Source organism: Rattus norvegicus, chromosome 7, assembly GCF_036323735.1.
Source record: "Rattus norvegicus strain BN/NHsdMcwi chromosome 7, GRCr8, whole genome shotgun sequence".
NCBI classification, from domain to species: domain Eukaryota; kingdom Metazoa; phylum Chordata; class Mammalia; order Rodentia; family Muridae; genus Rattus; species Rattus norvegicus.
Window position 1 is genome coordinate 125,779,446 of NC_086025.1, and position 18,370 is coordinate 125,797,815.

The window sequence follows — 18,370 nt, forward strand, 5'->3', positions numbered from 1 at the left end:
TAGTAATACTACATGTCTCATTGCAACACAAGGGAAAAACAATCAATCAACGGTTTCAGACTTTCGGGTGTTTATAATTTAGCTGTGCTAATTGAAACCACTTATATCTTCCCCCTAAGATCAAGAAGTAACATGCACCCGAGCCTGAGTTGAGTGTTCGCCCCATGAATGTCATAGAACAGAAGCAAGAGGGATTGTAAAATTTATTTAAACTGATATTAAAAGTGTAAAGGAGATGCCACATGTTCATGTGCATGGTAACTGAAAGTTGAAACACCTTGGCCAGTGTATAAAAATAAGGAGTTGGGGGAGGCAGATAGGGTGGTTGGGAAGGGGGAACACCCTTATAGAAGAAGGGGAGTGGGATGGGATAGAGGATTTATGGCTGGGAAACCAGGAAAGGGAATAACATTTGAAATGTAAATAAAAAGAATAAGCATTTGGCATATTAATTAGCTTCCCCTTGGCAAGACTTACACAAAACAAAAGGAAACCCTTGCACTTGGTGTCCTTGTGCAAAATGTGATACTTGGTGCTAGACAGATGCAGAGTATCTGTGAGAATTTAAGCTTATCATATTTCCCTCACAGTTAAATAATAGAGTTATGAGGTATGCAGAATCCTCTCAAACACACACAGACAAACACACACAGGCACATACATGGCGACACACACACATACTCACATGCCTACAAAACAGGAATATAACTTATTAGATACCAGTCACACTTTTGAACAGTTTCATAGTTTGCAAGGTTGCCTCAGAGAAGTCTCTCCTGCTTACTGTGTAGAGCACTGAGTGCTTTTCTATGTGAAACAGGAAACTCTGTCTTGCTTATCCATCCCATCATGGCGTCTTTCTCAGAGTGGGGCCTCAGTAAACATTTCATGATGGAATAAATGAGGATTCTCAAGGCCCATAGCTGTCTGTATGGAGCAGCTTCTGGGGGGATGAGACCCATTCCCCTTTTCTGTCTGTAAGAGAGATTTAACAGAAGCAGGGCCACCATGCAATGGCAAGAATGTCCTCCCCATTTCCAGCACGTGTTCTTAGAGTCATTTGTTTTTAGACTAATATCAGTTCTGTTTCCATAAGTATTTCTAAGGAGGGGACGAAATGGAGAAAGCCAAAAAAATAAAATAATAATAAAATTAAAATTAAAATTATAGCTCTTATCTATATTAACTATTGTTATATACATTTATAAAGCTTATACTCAGTATGAATTTCAATTTTGGAATTTGTATGTGTGTGCGAATTGTAGGCATCTGGTCACTCATGTAGGGTTCCATGTGCACGAAAGTGTTGTGTTCATGCATGTGGAAGTGTGAGGTTGTTGTTGGGAGCTGTGGCTTTCTCTCTACATTATTATTCAAGGCAGGGTCTCTCAGTTGAACTCAGAGCTTGTAAAACAGCTAGTCTGGCTTGTCAGCTTGAGCCAGTGGTCCCCTGTCTCTACCTTCCACGTGCTTGGATTATAGGTGGGCAGCCATGCCTTATCTGATACTTATGAGGGATCTGGAGATCTGAACTTGGATCCTTACACTTGTACAATAAGCACTTTAACACCTGAGCCATCTCTTCTGCCCAAATTTGACATGTACTTTAACCCACCTCTGTGCCTCCCTCATAACTTCTACATGAGGTGCTCCTTCAACATGAGTGAAATAGCAAACCAAAGAGTGGGCTAACGCCACACATTCATGGGAGCTGTTAATGAACCAATGCCGAAAGGTGCCAGTTTGGATCTGAAGCATTATGGATCGAGAGGCCGTTAGGAGGACTATCTGTGTGTTCTAGTAGATCGTAGAGCAGAGGGGAAATAGGACAGAGAACATGAAGAGTTCCATACTCCGAACTCTTAGCTCACTTGGGATGTATCTCTTACCAGCTTCTTCTTCTCCACTTGTCAGCCATCTTTCATAGACATGCAAGAAATATCTAAAATAGTTTTAAACCACTGACTACACAGGAAGAAAATAATAATCAACCTTTTAGAGAAGTACCCTTAGTAAGAGTCAGGCTATGGAAATGATTTTAATTTGAACCCTAATCTAGATGAAGTATGAAAACATTTTTAAGACTTGAACATGAAAGGCAATACATTAGTGTGTCCATGGGGAGTTGGCTCCTATGGGTGCCTATTACTGGTCTTCTGTGCCTGCTATTTTCTTAACTATGTCTGCTTAAATCTTGAAGACCAGTGACTTGTCATATATTGTAACTTGTACGTTTAGGCTCCGTGACACATCTTTCCTTCCTACAACTGCAGATTCTTGGCCTGAGATGTCATACTGTCTCTAGGTGAGGCTCTGGTCTCAGACAGCCAAGTCCTTTGCCTCTGTAGTCATCAGTAAAGATGTCAGACCAAATGTAATTTCTCTGTACTTCTGCTGGATTGTTGGCTATTCACCATCTTGATCGAACGCCCAACTTCGTTTGAATACTCTCATGATCCTATCTCTCTAGGTATGAGGAGCACAAGACTCCTCAGGTCAACAGTACTCAAAGAAAGGTGTGGGCTTTCCATACTTCATGACTTTGCTCATGGAATTCTTCATCTCTGGATTCCCCTTCTGATAATTCTCTACCATTGACTCAAGATGGTACCAACCATCACTCCTTCCGGGGCAATTCACTGTGTTCTCCTCACTTAGAACTCCATCTTTCCCACCAGAGTTTTGGTACCTCATTCTGTAATTGGTTTCTGCTCTTTATTTTCTGCCCTAAGTTCCAGCCATATGTAATTATTTCTTGTCTTTTGTTTTGTGAGACCGTGTCTCAGTCTAGCTAGCTACTGTTGGCCTCAATTCCTAATTCTCCTGCTTCAACCCTTTACAATTCTACAATTCTTTACAGTTCTACAATTACAGGCACATACTACATGGCTGTATTCTTCCTGAATAATCAATCTCGTGTTGGGATAAGTTCTGGTGGTTTTATTTAATATCAATTTATTTTAGTTTATGCTATGTATGTGTGTGTGTGCCTGAGTGTATATTTGCATACCACATGTGTATGTAAGTCCTCAGGGATCAGAATTGCTGTCTGATGCCCTGGAACTGGAGTTGCAGAAGGTCATGAGCCACCATGTGAGTGTCGGGAAGTCCATCAAACAGTGCTGAGTCTAGCAGGAGGGAGGAGAAGTAAGAGAATGAAATACAATATGACTAAGAGTAGCAATGTGAAATACAATGTGAAAGGCTTTTTTCCCCCCTCACAACACTTCAGCTAATCTTACAATCAAAATAAACATAATTGAGCACGGGTTTTTGCCAGGGAGTAACTGAAGAATCGTTGTCACCATTTTCATAAGAAAGGTAGTTTCACAAGAGACATTAAAACTGATAAACTGGGCAAAATTGATGTTCTGGTTCATATAGGTGAGAAATGACAGGGTCCAGTGTCACTAGGACCACATGTCCTGGTTCCTCCTTCTCTGTCCTGGTATGTGACTGTCTTTTACATTCAGATGAATCTGTTGACCAATAATTTGTAAGGCTGCTTTAATTTTCATATCTGTCAAACTTTAATTAGGGTTGACAGTTTAGAATCACATGTAATACAATCTTAATAGTTCAGGCAGAAGCAACTCAGCACTTTGTAATTTCAACACCCATGTTTATTAAATCGAATCATTTTTCTAAATTGTGCTAGCCTACTAGAAACAAGAAGTCTTCCTTCAAGCGTGATTATGAAATGAGGCTGCAGGTTGAGAAGTCATCAGAGTTATTGTAATTCCTTGAGCTGTCTTGCAGAATAAAATGAGATTAGCATTGCTGTTGATTGGGTTATTTTATTTTATAAAACAAACATGAAGCAAATCTACGTTTCACCTCACTGATTATAACAGCGCTCAGCCTTATTTGGAAAGCAAACAGTGAGAGCAAATTGAACCTTCCAAGTTAGTTATTCAACAAGGTAACCATGGACACATGCACTACACCAAGAGTCTAGCTATAAGACGAAGATTCCGTACACCACCTGTATAAATGATATCTAAGTGCCAATGCGCTCTTTGTGTTTGAAGACACTCACTTACACATACAGAGGATTGCCTTGGATTCGTTAAAGGTATCAGTGAAAGGTTGTGTTTAAGGTGAATATTTGCATATCACCTTTTCCCCCATTGACTTCTTAAGTGCGCCACAACAGTGGAAAAATGAAAATTACCTTCCCTGATGGGTGAAGCAAGTGTACCGGGATTCTACTTTGAGATGGTATTGGATCTGTAGAAGGGAAATATGAAGCAGTATGGACATGGGGCTAACTCCATTTCATACACAGACCTTGGGAGTAATGTCATGAAATGCCATGTCCCACATGGGAGCTTCTCAGGGACATCTAGGACTGTGGCCTCATTTGTCAGCTCCTGCTTCTCAGTCGTCAACAGCTGCTGCCATAAGCAACATGAGACAGATACATGGTCAAATCATTTCAATTTTTGCAGGGTCTTAACCTTACTAGCAGCTCGGTCTATACTGTATGAGTTTTTATAGGATGAGCACAGCACTCTCAGGAATGCACACCCTGCGTTCAGTCCTGTACCACATCAACTGGGAGGAAACCGCATCCCCCTCCATGCTGTATCTAATTTCAGATTTAGGTTCAGAGCACTTTTATGCACAATTCATATACATTTGCTAATTTCAGATAGCTGGTATAGTCTGTAAAGATTACAAAGCAATATCCACCTACATACGACACTCAGATATTTAACTAAAAATATATAGAAAGCAAATTTAGTTTGGATTCTTTTTTCCCTACCATACTACATGGTCTTGGAGATGAATATTGAAACCCTCAGGCAGTGTGACTTGCCTGTGTATTCTAGTTCCTGCAGAACATAAGCTGTTGACTAAGGCCCTGGTCTGTGTTTGGTTAGCAGTGTTCGTTGTATATTAAGTAAAGACGTATAATGCATTCTATACTAACAAAAGGCGTATCATTAGCCAAGGATTATATCACCTACCCGTGTCCAGTAGAGGCCGCAAATACAAACTATTACTTCTATCATCTGTATCTGTGCCACCTGAGACAGACACAGCATCCTATGCATGACATAGGCTCCTATGTGTGACATAGGCTCCCATGTGTGACATAGGCTCCCATGTGTGACATAGGCTCCCATTTGTGACATAGCATCCTATGTGTGACATACCATTCTATATGTAACATACCATCCTATGTCCCTCTTCAGTGTGCATGACCTTCTTGTTACTATGGTTACTATTGTGCTGTGTATTTATCTTATCCCTACTTAATACATAAACCTTTGTCTATGATTCAGAATTGCCTTCATGGGAAGAAGTTTTTCTGAAGTGAAATTCATATATCATTGCTAATTATTAGCTAACTCTTGTGTGTGTGTGTATACACACACACACACACAGACACACACACACACACACACACACACACAAAGGTCTTTCAAAATACACTGGGTTCTATTCTCACAAGTAACATGTAAGATAGTATCACTAATAGTCAGCAGCTTTCTTTCCTTTTTATCATGTAATTTTTAACCTTTAAGAGAATGATAGGAAAATATTGGTGGAAGGAAATGAGTGGTGGTAGCCTGGGAGAACCAGTGGTCTGTTGCACATTGGAGGACTCTAGGTGCCATGCATGGTATAGTTCAAGAACCTAGAAAATCCATCACAAGTAATGAAATACCTGAGGAGATAAATAGGATTGCCCTTATTTGAGTATTACACAGTATGTATGCATAATTGAAACAGTACATGGTACTCCAAAATGTGTAAAATCTGTGTCAACTAAAACATTAAAATTAAATTTTAATGATTCTTGAATTAAATATTAACTTTATGAAACTAACACTCCTATCAGTGTAGCGAGTGGGATTAACATTATAGATAATGTTTTCATGTACCTACTTCCAAATTAGCTGTATATGAAAATTTGAGCCCACAATGCATGGCTGATTAGAACCCTGTGATGAATAGCAGTGAGCTCTCATTTTCAAAATACGAAGGCCTTTCAAGTGAAACCAAGGGTCGCTGCCATTAAGTGCTTTTGCTTCCCCAATCTACCCACCTACCTAGTGTTATTTAGTAATTGCTTCAATAGGTTTGTAACTTAGTACCAGCATTTACTAGTTTGGTAGACTCCCTGGATACTTGGTTCTTCAAGATCTCTCATCGTTGTTGTTGTCACCACCACCACCACCACCACCATCACCACCACCACCACCATCACCATCATCATCATCATCATCATCATCATCATCATCATCATCATCATCATCATCAGTATTTCTAGGTTAAGTAGCCCATACTAGAGAGTTGATTGTAGCTCTGATTTCTTCCTGCCTTTCACTTCATTGTTGGGAAGGCACCTCAGTTCTGTCTGGAACATCTTTCCAGGCAGCCCACATGCTCCCTGTGAGGTGGCAGCCTCCTCCTGTCTTCCTGCTTTGTCTCTACTTCATGCCGTCCCAGGTTGCTGAGAACTCTCCTGCCATTCTCTTCGCTTCTAGTAGCACTGCTGGGTGCTTTCTGCTACAGGAATAATGAGGACCATGTGGTGGTTGCCCAGAGTCTGTGTGTACACCCTGAAGAACAATTCTATGCATGCTTTCAGTCTTTAATTTTTTCCTTACAGTGGTGTGAAACTTGCTTTCATTCTTTGGCAGCTGCACTGTGGTTAGGGCCACAAGTATAAACCATCATCTGCATCATTTTATTTCTATCCCAGTCCCCACGTCCACAAACTGGTACCCCAAGAAGGTACCACAAGCTTTTGCTGCAGCTTCATGAATTCTTGAATGTTTTACTTTGAGAAATGTAAACTCTATGGCACACAGTGGCTCTTTCTCTCTTCTTGTGTTCATCTCCCACTGACCCAGCACCATTTAGGACGCAGTGAACCTATACACACATAGCAGGGTGTGGGCCAAGCAAATTGTTGGCCTTGATCACTTTTGTTTTCCTTTCAATGGGAGAGTCCTTATTCTCTGTTCTGGTCTTAATTCTCTGTATCAAACTATCTCCCATTTAGTGAAAACAGAAGTAGGAAAGTGAAGCATAAGATAGTTTTACCTGTTAAGTATTTGACAAGCTTCAGTTGAAGCAGCTGGATCTTGCCGTCTAGCTTCTATAACCTCTTCAGTTTGCTAGTGTGTGTGACTTTGCTCTGCTCCCACCTTAAGTCCTGGCCCCTCTTCAGTCCTAGGGACCTTGTCCTATACATCTTTCTTCCATGTGTGACCCTTATGAGCATTTGGGCATGGGTTGGGATCTAGAGGAAGATGCTTTCTATTGACTTGGTCTGAGATGCTAGGGATGCCTCATCTGCATGTGGAAGGACTTCGGATGCTGTCCCTAGGTGAGTGATTGTCACAGTCCTCTCAACGGGGTGTTATAGTCATGTGTTCCAGGAAAGGAACCTGGTCAGGAGTAGATTTAAATGCCTACCATTCTCAACTATGAGCAAATTCCTGAATCTGCTTCACCTTATCAAGTTTTCTGTCTGGTGGCATAGTCCACTGCCCTACACCTTACCTCTTCCATGATATGGTAATTCTGTATAGATTTCTTTCATTTATGTATATATTTTACTATAGTACGTTTCAAATGATCCTTAGTTTTAGTGGTTCATTCCTGAACTCACTCCTTCACTCTCTCTTCTCTCCGTCTATATATCTATATGTGTCTATTCTAGTTCTTCTCCTTTAAGAGATCCTTCCCATCCCCCTAATCCCTTACTCTATACACAACCTCTGTGGTTATAAGGATGTAGCCTGCTTATTGAATGCTAAAGCATGTGTTTTGAAAGGGACAACTATAAGATGAATGGAACCTGTCTTTCAATAAGGCTTCTTGGTAACCCAGCCACAGAAATGTAGACTAGAGATGGAACAGAAATGTAAATATGGACTCTAGGATAATAGCAATTAAATTGAATTTGGACAGAAGAGAATTCAAGTAGACCTCTTGACAAGCTGAAAGGTGAACAGTTAAAAGTAGATAGACGTTTATTTGAATTGCTTGACAAAGGAGTCTGAAGTCCATATAGCTCAAAGCTGACCTCTGGGTGAGGTTCTTTCCCCTCTGTTAAACAGTCTTACAATTTTAAACATAATAGAAAGCACATCATTGGCATTTCTTTCTTCTAGTTCCCACTGGCATGCATTTGAGTGTATACTCTTTTAGAGTGTAATTGTCAAGGGTATGCATTTCTCCTTTTATAAAACAAACTAAAATTAATACATCCAACCAACTGTGGTTACTTCTTACCCACCCACCCACTGAGAGAGGTCTAAAACACAAACAGACCCTGGAACAATACTGTGCTTCCAAGTATTTGTGTGTAACTGGAGGAGCCTTTTCAAAGCCAGGAAGTTCATAATCATTAAAGGATTTTTTTTTTCCTCTTCCTTCCTTTGACTCGTCTGTGGATATCTGCCAGATAAACACAGTTGTGGATCTTTTGGCAAAAGTTGTAAATATGCCTTAAGAATAAAGGGGCAATTTAGCTGAAATTTTCAAAGGAAAATTGACTCCCTAAATAGAGGGCCCACGAAGTGTTTTTCTTTAGAGCCTTTAGAAAGAAATTAAGTCTCCTGGCTTTGTAATGTGCGGGGAATATAATCAAGGCTCATCCTCCAGAGAAAGCAAAAAGGTTTTCAAGCTTCTGTCTCTCTCTTGCCAGCAACTCCAGTGACCAGCTGTTTACAGCATCCATGGCTGAGGGTGTTCACGCATCCACTGTTCACTTAAAGTTCTACATTTTTCAGACGAGATGCTTTGGAGTTTTTCCTCCTAACTTTTTTTTAAGTAAAGCCTCTCACGCAATAATACCCAGTATAGCATGGTTCTCAACCTGTGGGTGGTAACACTTTGGGAGTGGAAAGATTCTTTCACAGAGGTCATCTAAGACCACTGCAGAGCACAGATATTTATATTGTGATTGATGACAGTAGCAAAATTACAGTCATGAAACAACAAAGGTAAATTTGTGACTGGGGTTCACCAACAATGGGGAAAACTGTATTAAAGAGTCGCTGTGTCCTTAGGAAGGTTGAGAACCACTGCAGTGTAGACTAGGGAAACAATCTCACAGAGCTAGAGGACCTCACACAGGTAGCCACACTGAGCAGTCAGCTTCCTTTCTCTCTGTGTCTCTGAAGACAGACAAAAGCGTCAGAACGACCTGGCCTCTCTATAGACAGACTATGTCCTTCATGTTTACCCAAAGCCAGTGCAATGAAATGTTCTCTCAGGAGTTTCTCTTCATTGTGCAAAATTATCTTAGAGCCATTCACCATGACTTTGCTTGGTAATCTTGACTGTTTAAATAAAGTAGCAACACAGTATAAGTTTCTTTATAAAGTAATTCAATGTGGCCAATAACCTGACTGCTAATAGATCAATCCTACAAAAAAAAATTTCTAGATTTTCCCACACCTACATTATTTTGCTTACATTTCAACCATATGAAATAAATGCCTTCCATTAAGGCCTCATTTATCATCCTTTATGAATGACTGAGTCATTGATTTTCACAACACGCCTTCAGAAACTCACTCCCTCAAAATAAATATATCGAATTATATCATTTTTACCAAGAGAAAAGCTATGTCTGGATAGATTCATAATCAACCACGAGAAGTTTCAAATTGCATTCTAGAGCTTAGTGATATGGAACCTCTGAGCCTCAAGCTTCTCACCTGTAGAAGGAAGATAATGTTGATAATATTTATTTAAGTAATATACAAGGCATGCTTTACGGTATCATACACCATATATTTTCAAGTAAATGTTATAATTGAATAGCCCTGGATGGCTTCTAGACTCCACAGCTGTTGGAAGCTGCCTCTCCCATGACTGAGATGAGATGATGGGAAAGAAGCCTGTTTCAGGTCTGTTTGTAGACAGTTTGATACTTGAAAGTATCTACATTGAAATATGTGGAAAGCCGGGGGAAACAGAGTTGAGGCAAATGTAGTTCATTAACTTTGGAGAACCATTACCTCGTAAGTGCTGGCCAGAGCCTGTAAGTGGGCATTCTGCTCAGCAAATATTTATTGTGCATCTAGTTCATATTAGAGATGAGAACGGAAAGGCCATTAGCACCGATTGTTGAGCCCTCAAGGAGAAAATAACGTTTTTAAGAAACTCTCAAATGAAGAGAGATGTTAGAACAGAGTGTGTGAAAAATCTGTTTTAAAACAAATACGGGGGGGGGGGGTCACAGAAGCCTGGCCTAGGGGTTGAGAAAAGCGCCACACCATCGGCTCTGGGTAAGAATGGCCAGCAATAGATGTGCCTTTCTGTGAAGCACTAGTGGATGTGAGCTCACCTTTAAATCACTCTGCACAGGGGTGACTGACAAACAGGGTGTGCATATCCAACAATGGGGCCACCTGATCAGTTTAAAAATACACATGCAACTGTCACCATAATTATATCAAAAGCGCCTACCACATTGAAGAGATTAAAGTATCGCCTAAGCTTACCCAAGGTGAAAGGCTTGCACACTGAAAATGTTAGAACACCAGTTAAATAAAGAAGAACACACGCAGACCGTGTTGCAGGATCTTGCCCATCACAAAGCTGATGAGTTTAATTTAAAGTTCAATCAAGATATTTTAAACATAGGTTGGCTTTTAACAACGGGCTGGCATGATCCAACTCATGGCTTTTAAAAAGTGTTTTTATGATTCATAATTATGTGTATGGATGGGAGGAAGAGTGTGCTTATCAACACAGAGGCCCATGGAGGTCAGAGGTTGTGGATCCCTTGGAGTTGGAGTTACAGACAGTTGTGAACAGCTTGGTGTGGATGCTGGGACCCAAAACTCAGGTCCCATAAAGAGCTGTAAGATGATTTAACTCGATGACCCACCTCTCAGGTCCCGTATCTTCTGTTTTCAAATATTACTTTGGGGCTTGACAGATGGAATCATGGTCAAGCCCACTTGCTGCTCTGGAAGAGGACTTGGGTTCAGTTCCCATCACTCACATCATGTCTCCCAACCTTCTGCAATTCCAGTTCCAGAGGATGTAACAGCCCTGGTGCCCTCACATCACACAAGCAGGGTACACGTAAAACAAACATAAAAATGAATGGCTTTAAAAAACCATAAATATTCCTTTGGCTTCTATCCGGATACTAGTTCTATAAAGATATAAAAAAGCAGGTAGCAGTAAGTAGTTCTGGTAATCCCCATGGAAGTAATGGTTATTTGGTGAGTTGGTAGGGAAATGTTTTTGAAATAAAGCAGACATTTCGAATAGGTAGTCTAGTTGAAGAATCGGTGTAAGGGGAATCAAAAAGATTGCTTCCCTTTCATAAAGGTTAAAAATTTTGGTTGTGAGCCTAGCCTTTAATGGCTGAGCCATCTCTCATATGCTTAAATTGGAACAATACAGGGAGGATTAGTGTGGCCCCTGCACAAGAATGACATGCAAATTCTTGAAGCATTCCATAGCTAAAAGGGGGGGAAAAAGATTAATATGACCCAATGCAAATTAACCTGGGAAGGGAGTCTCGGTGAGGAATTATCCAGATTACATTGGCCTGGGGGTATGAGAGTTTGTCTTGATTGCCTTAATTGTGCTTAATTGACCTGCTGAGGTGGGTGGACCTCCCCCCACCCCCAGCATTGGATCCTGTGTTTTATAAAAGGAGAGATGGTGAGCTAAGCGCTACTGGGTGTTCATTCCTTTCTGTCTTGACGTGCTGCCTTCTCTTCCCCACAGTGATGGGCTTTATATAACCTGGAACTAGGAACCCGACAGCCCTTTGGGCGCTAGGCTGCCTTTGTCAGGGTGAAAGGAACCTAAGACACACTTTAAAAATCTGAGCTACTGGGTGGATAATACATCACCTACTAAGCTTAGGACCGTGGTGAGGGAGAAGGGTACGGCAGAACTAGGATGTTAAGCACTAGGGAATATTAAATCTGAGACACTTTATGAACATTTGTGTACAGATACCAGACAAGGTGTTGTTTTGGTCCAGTACTCAGAGAGGAATCAGTTCCAAAAGTGCTACCCCTAGAGGGACTCGATGGTATTCAAAAAAGAAATGGCTAGAGACAAATTCTTTCAAACAAGCTAGAGGTGCACTTGAACCACTGACCTGGTATCTATGGATCTAAGTATGTGTAAAAGGGAGGCTATCAGTCAGTGTATCAATCAGTATCCCATCATTTGACCATTGTTAGGTTCAATTCAGTTCCAGGCTCACAGAATAGTTATGGAAAAGGTAAGATAAATTTTAAGAAAAGAAACCCCACACTGTATGGTTAAAAGAACCAAAGCTCTTCAATGATGGGATTTGAGCGGCACACAGAAAAGGAGTTAAATGTCACAAAAGGCCAAATAGAGTCTAGTGGCTTGGACTTTTAAAAGGGACCTTGGATTAAGCTCATTTAGGTCTTTTATTCCCATTTTCCCTGGTCTCCCCTTCCCTGGATATCTCCCTTTCACTTTCCAAGTGTTTCTCAAGCTGCTGAGAACTACATTAAGAATGCAGGGTGGTGACCAACCTCATCCAGTTGTACCCTGTGTCTTATCCTCTCCACAGCGTTTGGTTTCTGTGCTGCTGTCCCACTGTGTCCTGCTGTCCTAACAGCACACTGCCCTTCTAATCATAGAGCAGCTCTTCCTGGACTCAGCCTTGGGTCTCCAGGCTGCAGAGAGCTGCCCTGTAGCTCTCCATGTTATGAGTGGGCAGCCACCAAGGCTGGAGGAGGCCTCAGCGTGCACACCTTCACTGTCCTCTTAGGGGCTGGAAGATGCTAGCCCTATACTTGGATTATTGTTGCTGTAGAATAGACCACTTCATTCTCTGTCTTTCTTGTTTGAGCTTCGAGGATTAACACAATCCTCTCTGCACTGTATCACCTGGGAATCTCTGAGTCTCCAATCCATGAAGAGTTGCTGTTTTTACTTTGAAGCTTGTCTGTGAATCTTTTTCCAGTATATATTTTTCTCACATACTCAGGTTTTCGAGCTCGATGAGGATCTGTGTGACTCTCAAGGCACAAACATCCTTCCCTTTGGGGCTTAGTTTCTCCCGCACTTTATAATTCTCTCTGTGAGACCTAGGTTTAGTCCGTTGCCCGTTGAATGACTATTCTGTGTTTTAAAAGTGAAGGAGTTCATCTTTGTCAAGTCCAGCGGTAGCATGGCAGAGGGAACTGAAAGACAGAGCAGTGCTAAAGCAATAGTTAAGGGGCAAAGCTGTTGGAATGTTGAGGCCAAGGTCTTTCCTGAACACAAGATGTTGCTATTAAATATGAATTGCTCAAAGCTAAGAATAAGACTCCAGTATTAACTATAGTATGTAAGCCTTTCACTGTTTTGAAATTTTCCTACATACAAACATCACCACAAACTTACATGAGCCCTTCGTGTTATAGCTTTATATATCGGGTAGTTAGAGATTAAACTTGCAATCTCTTTCTCATAAGTACCAGAGATTATGGGAATCCCCTATGATGGTATTAAATTTACATCCTGTACATTTTTCATTTCTCTTACCACACTCAATTCAGCTTTGGACCTAAAAATTTAAAAATAGCTTCCGTGTCTCCGGTGACAGGATGCTGTTTTCCTCTTGGCAGAGGAAAACCGCAATGGTACAGTTAAGTCAGGAAACAAACTTTTTTTTTTCAAGACAGTGAGCAAGAAATAAATGGAACGCTGTCTCCCGTTAGGTGCTCACAGTGTCAATGTGGGCGCAGGGTGGTGTGACTGACTCCAGGGAATGCCAGGCCACCAGAGAGAACCACACAGAATTTTAAACAATGTCTAAAGCAAGAGCCAATGGGAAGGTTGTAGGCACCAACGAGACAGCAAGGTTGATGAACTGCAGATGGGTCTATCTAACTGGGGACTGGGTTGGAAGAAGCGGGAAGGGAGATGGGTCAAATAAGGAAAAACATTGTATGTCGGATGAGAAATTTGGATTTTATACTTCAAAGTGTAGGAAGACAATTCCACGTCGGAAAAGAATTGATGGAGGTCAAACTGGCATTCCAGAGATGGCTCCTCCTTTTTCGTAGACAAAGTTGAAAGGACAAAAACCAAAGAAGACAGATACACGAGAGGCCACTTTTAGAATCAATCTGTGATACCCACAGACATTGAGATGAGTATAATAATGGAGATGGAAAGAGGTGGGCTAAATTAAATGAATAGCTGACTGCTAAAGATGCACAAAAATCATTTATGTTGACGACCAATTTCCCCCCTACACGATAGCTAGTTATGAGCCATTTTTTCTTTATAGGCAGCCTCTAACACAGTCGCTCCGAAAAAGCTGACATTCGGTGTGATTTGTCTCCTTTGATAAATGTTCAGGGAGTCAGGACATCACATGTCGAAACTGATGAGTGGCAGAACAGCAGGGACACAGTCTCATTTGTCACTCTGCAGCTGCCAGCATCTGGTACCCGTTCACCTCTGCGATGTGTGTCTGTTGCCCCAAGAGTCCTCTGCTCCCATCCAGATAACTTCCAGCACAAAGTGAGCTATCCGAAGGCTGATCTGCTTGAGCTGCAGGCTAAAGAGACAACACTCGGTCCGTTGTTTTCACAACCAAAGGCTTCCAATCGCTTTCCACGGGGAAAGGGTGAACCTGACCGATTCTCCAAGTGCATTGAGCAAAAGTTCTGTGAAACAGAAAGGGTCTTGAGATCGCAGGGAAGTGATTTTAGTGCTTCTAAAATCCCGAAATGCATGGAAGGTGTCTGAGGATAAGAAGCCATTTTCTTCTTTTCTTTTCTTATTTACTTTTTTTAAAATTTTTAATGACAGAATTTACTTCTGAACAATAGAGCGGCTGTTATCTTTAAATTCAATACAGAGGAAAGCACTCAAGCTCCTGCTTTTGTGAAGGGAAGAAGCAAAGCCTCAGAGGACTGCCCTTGCTGAAGTACAACGTTTTTCCTTTCTAAAGGAATTATGCTTACTAAGGGGGAGAAGGACACAGTGCTGGCAGAACCTGTGGGGGATGGAGTTGCAATGGAAATAGTGTCACAGCTGGGTGTCAGGTCTACCTACTGTGTGCTCATTAACTAAACTTCCACTCACAGTAGAAGCTGAAAACATCCTCCAATGGTTTCTTTAATTGAGAATCTTGGATCAGTTAGATGAATTCTAATTACCACAGGCCTGCACCCATTGCTTTTCTCTGCTAAATCATCCTTCCCCGTGTTGGTCCCTGTAGGAAGCCATATTCTTGAAGATTAAATTGATTTTTTTTTTCTTGGAAAGCAAACCAGTTCTTTGAAGCTATACTTTGAGCACACAGCAGCAGAGGAAGGTTTCCTCTTTCATAGCTTTTCAGCGATTGTTAGAACCCGGTAATGTTCCCAAGGCCCTGGCCTTCATCTGCTGCCAACATTTGCCTTGTTTATGGTTTAAACCAAAAGTTTCACTGAGGTTTGAAGTCTCTCCTCGAATACAACCTTCACCTTCTCCTGCAGAGATTACTCGGCGACCTAACAGACTCAGCGTTAGAAAACATTTTCTGGTACTCCAGTTGGCTTTTGCCATGTTGACTTTCCTCCAGGTTTGCTCTGGTAGCTATTACAGAGGCGATTTGTAGAGAGTCTGTGCTGGAGCCCTGAGAGCTCAGAGAGAGAGGCTTCCTGGGGTGCTGGATGCCAGTGCCTTGCCAAGCTGAAAAAGCCTGTTCTTTTAGGCTGGTATATAGTCAAGCATGTGTTTCTGTGTGTGTGTGTGTGTGTGTGTGTGTGTGTGTGTGTGTGTGTGTGTCTGTGAGTGTGTGTCTGTGTCTGTATGTGTGTCTGTATGTGTCTGTGTGTGGGTGTGTGTGTCTGTGAGTATGTGTGTCTGTGTCTGTATGTGTGTCTGTATGTGTGTGTGTCTGTATGTGTGTCTGTGTGTGTATATGTGTCTCTGTGTCTGTGTCTGTATCTGTATGTGTGTGTGTCTTTGTATGTCTGTGTGTGTGTCTGTGTGTGTGTCTGTGTCTGTGTGTGTGTCTCTAAGTGTGTGTGTGTCTGTCTGTGTGTATGTCTGTGTCTGTGTGTGTGCCTCTAAGTGTGTGTGTGTCTGTGTATGTCTGTGTGTGTGTCTGTGTGTGTGTGTATTATATGCATGTACATGCTCATGTCTACATTTGTGTGCGGCAGAGAGGGGAAGAGAGATAGAAAGATGAGTTCCCATGCGTGTAATGCACGCTGTGTGTTTTTCATCTTTGTTTTGGGGAGTGTGGGGGGGCTGTCCCCTCTTCAAACTTGCTTCCTGGCCCTAAGCTTTTCCACACAAAGCATTCTCATCCTAGAGTAGACACTGAGTTCAGCTTGCAGAGTGGGAATGGGAGGTGAGCAACTCCTTCCGCATTACCATGCATCCATCTTGCACCTTCTTTTGTTTTTAAAATCAGTGTCACCACGAGGTCTCCATTAAGGGTCACTTAATGTTTGTTCCTAGGGAGTTTTGTTGGGTTTGTGGATCTTTGTAAAACATCTGTACACCAGATAAGCTACAAAGAATTAGCACTCACTAGTCCATGGAAGGACACATATAGTGACTACCCAGTTTTCTTAGGAAATACCTATCTTTTAAAATGAAGCAGACATAAGATCAGAGCATTTTCTGACTCTATAATCTGTGTTTGGGGGAGAATTTCCTCAAGTCACCCTCGAAGGCCCTTCAGAATATTCTATAACTCTTCATCTAGAACCTCTCACACATGATTTCGGAATTCCTATAAAATCTGATGCTTTCCTTCTTCTCTTTCTTCTGAACTCTATGTCTCTTTATCTCTGCTTGTTTTTGAGCTGCTCAGATCACTGTATACAAACACACAGAGTTCCAACAGCTACCTCAGCAAAGGAGAGGACCTTTGCCTAATGGAGCTACCCACCTATAAGGATCCAGACTTGGTCTTTGTGTTTTCATTTGTTCTCTGGTATATTTTTTCCCTTTTTCTTTTGAGACAGGGTCTCTCTATATAGCCCTGGCTGACCTGAAACTTGCTGTGTGGACCAGGCTGGCCTTGAACTCAGATCCTACTGCCTCTGCCCTCTGAGTGCTAGAATTAAAGGTGCCACCGTGCCTGCATCTCTATTATACTTTAACGAACAATGGCCTATGTCTCTGATTGTAGGTCTAAAATAGTTTAAGTAGGCAGTCCTGTCTTACTACGTCAAACAAAGGCAGAAAGAATATTTGTAGCCAATCCCCAGTTTCATAAGAAGCCTTACCTTTGTTCATAGAGGTAATCACTAGATTATGTGTTTACCATCATCTTTCTTCGTCTCTTTTGTCTTGCCCTGTCTGTGACTCTCGGCAATATGTTCTTCACCATTCCATACATACAAGCATGTCGAATGTATGTATCTGCCACCTGTTTCTTTCCAACCTCAAAACTGGGAACACACTTCCTAGTTTATCCCAGCGATTGTAGCCGTCACCTGTATTCAGAACTGTGTGCATTTCTGGGGGGGGGGGGGCGGGAAGGCAGTTTAAATATGCAGCCGGCATGGCGGAGACCTGTACATAGTCTCTTGGGAATAGACTGATAGCATGTCAGGAGAGACAGAAGAAACACACAGGATGCAACTTACCAGGCAGGAAGTACCAGAGCCATTCTGACTCACCAACGTTGGGTTGATCCAGCATGGTGGACTTGCAGACAGTTGTACTCTCCAGTTGGTTTGAATGCCACCTCACACTGTAATCTGAAATATTCATCTCCTTAGTAACAGATGATGCTGGGCATTTTCCTCTATGTTGATTGGGTCTGTTCTGCTTCCTTCCCCTTATAATTTCACACTAAGTCTTTTGTTCTTCTCTGTATTATTTTTTCACTTAAAAGATTTTATTCCTTTTTCCTTTACAATTGTTGTACTTTTAATTAACATATTGGCTGTACAAAATAATGGGCTTCACTATGACATGTTCATGTATATATGTATATATACACATATATGTATAATTATATATTCACATATAATACTTTGGTAGCTTTCAATGTACCTTCGTGTGTGTGTGTGTGTATGACATGATAATATATGATATTACATATGACAATATATGATAATATATGTTATATTATTCCTAGTGGTACTTCTTGTTCCAAAGTTGATTTTGTTTGAGAACATAGCTATAGCCAGATTTATCCCATGACTTTTCTTTGTCTTATAATGTTCCCCATTTGTGTGGTTAAGATGCATTTCTTAGCTTTCCTCTGGCTTGTGTCTGTCTCTCGTGTCCTTTAGTTGAGCTGGCATCTTTTTGTTTTGTCAGGAGTTTGCATTTCTGTGTCGTCAGCCTAACTACTTATGTTTGAATTGGAATTATTTGGATTGGCTGCATATGCTATTTTTTCCTTTTCTGTGTTCTTTATCTCCTTCTTTCT

At 41.4% G+C, this 18,370-nt stretch overlaps 1 protein-coding gene and 1 pseudogene across 1 annotated transcript in view; both read left to right on the forward strand.

Annotated features, from left to right (window-relative positions):
• Pdzrn4 (PDZ domain containing RING finger 4) overlaps positions 1–18,370 on the forward strand; it is a 148,518-nt gene that overhangs the window by 82,998 nt on the left and 47,150 nt on the right. The gene's annotated exons all lie outside the window — the stretch shown is intronic.
• LOC120093912 (U6 spliceosomal RNA) lies at positions 11,361–11,460 on the forward strand (annotated as a pseudogene).